The sequence below is a fragment of the Lynx canadensis genome, chromosome B2, assembly GCF_007474595.2.
Source record: "Lynx canadensis isolate LIC74 chromosome B2, mLynCan4.pri.v2, whole genome shotgun sequence".
NCBI classification, from domain to species: domain Eukaryota; kingdom Metazoa; phylum Chordata; class Mammalia; order Carnivora; family Felidae; genus Lynx; species Lynx canadensis.
In genome coordinates this window covers 127,077,518-127,080,059 of record NC_044307.1, presented here as the reverse complement: position 1 = coordinate 127,080,059, position 2,542 = coordinate 127,077,518, and the positions used below count along the sequence as shown (strand labels likewise).

Genomic DNA, 2,542 nt, shown 5'->3' with positions numbered 1-2,542 from the left:
AAGGTCCCTTCCATGTACAGATTTGAAGGGATTCTCACTGACTTTAACGTTTAAGCAGTTGTATGTACGTTATCCATGTTAAAATTTTATTCAGTTGCTAAAACAGCTCTTTCATCTTTCACCAAATACAGCTGAGAATTGTCTCCTCAAGCAGGAGTGAAACAATTACTCAGTCACCAAATCACAAACTAACTACTTAACAAACATCCATAGGTTACGTCAATAAGCAAAATAAGTAATAAAAATCATTCCTATCACCTAAGACATACAGAATAGTCCTCATTTTAGAAACATAAAAACTAGTGACCAGAAAATGTAAGTAGATTTCAAAGGCCGTACTCCTAGCAAGATAGAATTTGAGTTTTGATTTTTCAACTTCAAGAATTATGATCTTTTTCTAGTAAGCCATGCTCTTGACGACATGACAGAGATTCGGGTTATAGAGATAGATAAGCCAAGACATTCTAAAGAACAAAACAACAGTACTCAGTGATAAATTGTGTCAAAATTATTCTTTGAAGATTATGTTAGTTTTTCCATAGCAAGCATGCATCACTAACAAGCACAAATCAAATCACTAGGCTGATAAAATATTAAAAAAAAAAAACCCTGAAATGTGGGGCGCCTGGCAGGCACAGTAATTAAAGCATGAGACTCTTGATCTTGGGGTCGTGAGTTCTAGCCCCACATGGGAGAGTGGCAAAGAGTACTTGAAAAAAATTTTTTAAACGTGCAAATGCTCAATTTAATTTATAAATACCCATTATTGGAGACTCAATACATTGTATTTACCTTTACATAATTGGAAAGGAAGCATGTATGCCATTTAAAAATTTTTCTGTCATTAAATTTCTGGAAATTGTCAACTGGGCTTTAAAGAAAGAGGAAGACCAAGAAGATTTTTTAAATAAATAGTTATAAAAAGCATCCCTGTTTCAGCACATGACCTTTGCTTTGTCACCACTTTCCTAAGGAAAGACAAAGGGGGCACTAATGGGGTCCAGGATATACTACCCCCAAATATGGTGTCTGGGCATATTGATTACTTTAAGCTGAAGACATTTGAGAAACAGCCAGTACAGGAAGGATTTTCCCTGAAGCAGTTCAAAAGATCTTTATGTGAGAAGGACCCTCTCTCCTACCAGAGGAAAGGATCATCCTTATCTCAAAAAAGAAGAGTGAGATAAATCTGAATGAACAGGTTTTGCTAACTTTCCCTCAGTTTACTACCCTTAGCTCATATCCTTTTTGTTCGGCCACATTTTTCTACCACTTTCTCCTCTTCATCAAACCTGGTATAAAGACACTCAGATTAACTCTATCTTTCTGTCTTCATTTCCAGATGAAGTGCCCATGTCAGGTAAAATTTACACGAAATAAATGTGCACACTTTTCTTAATTTGTCTTTTGTCACACAGACCCCACTGAGAACCAAAAGGATAGGAGGATGAAGGTATTTTTCTTTCCCTCCAGAATAATACTTTCAGACTTTAGCTTTCTCATACGTGAGACATAGAGACTTGTCAAAATAGTATCTAAGGTCCGTTCTGGTCAATAACATTCTTAGAGTTTATTAAAATAATTACTTGTAAGGGTGCCTGGCTGGCTCAGTCAGTAGAGCATGAGACTCTTGATCTCAGGGTCATGAGTTCAAGCCCCATGTTGGGCATAGTGCTTTGTTTAAAAAAAAAAAAAATTGTAAAACAGTTAACAAGTAACATCAATAGAGAAAGGAAGAGAAGAAAAGGGTAGTGTGATTTTACAACGTATAGTAAGTCAAGAAAAACCAAATTTTTGACTAACAATGACTTTGGAATTTTTTTCTTTGTAGGAAACATATCTCAAAATAGCAGAAGATGGCCCAAAATGTGAAGAAGATTTAACATTTATCTCATTCTTAGGCCTTGAATCACTGCATAGAAACCATGATAGTCTAATAATTTCCATTAGATATTATAAAATCATAAGGATTTGCAGTTAAACATATAGACTACAATCTTTTATAAGCTACATTTTAAAATGGGGTCAATATCATTAAATTTCAAATACAGAATGTGAAGGAAATGAACTACTTTACGTTTCAAGTGATATCCTTTTTATGAAAACATGAATCTAAATCTGCAGTTGTACTAACCTATTGCCTAAGGCATTAGAAAGAAAATACCAGTATCTCTGTGTATTTCCACAATTAACTGTTGTACTTTCAAAACAGTGCACTATCAGGGCGCCTGGGTGGCTTGGTCAGTTAAGCCGCCGACTTCGGCTCAGGTCGTGATCTCGCGGTCCGTGAGTTCGAGCCCTGCGTCGGGCTCTGTGCTGACAGCTCAGAGCCTGGAGCCTGTTTCAGATTCTGTGTCTCCCTCTCTCTGACCCTCCCCCGTTCATGCTCTGTCTCTCTCTGTCTCAAAAATAAATAAACGTTAAAAAAAATTAAAAAAAAACAAAATAGTGCACGATCAATATATAAATTATAAGGTATTCACTGTAATTTTTATTTCTTAATCTTCATAAATTCATTAACAGTCAAGATAACCAGTACCTG

General features: G+C 35.8%; 1 non-coding gene across 1 annotated transcript; it reads left to right on the top strand.

Moving 5' to 3' along the window:
- Positions 1-1,596: 1,596 nt before the first annotated feature.
- Positions 1,597-1,669, top strand: TRNAK-CUU. Its single transcript has one exon. It is a non-coding gene; the product is annotated as a tRNA-Lys (tRNA).
- The last annotated feature ends 873 nt before the right edge of the window (positions 1,670-2,542 follow it).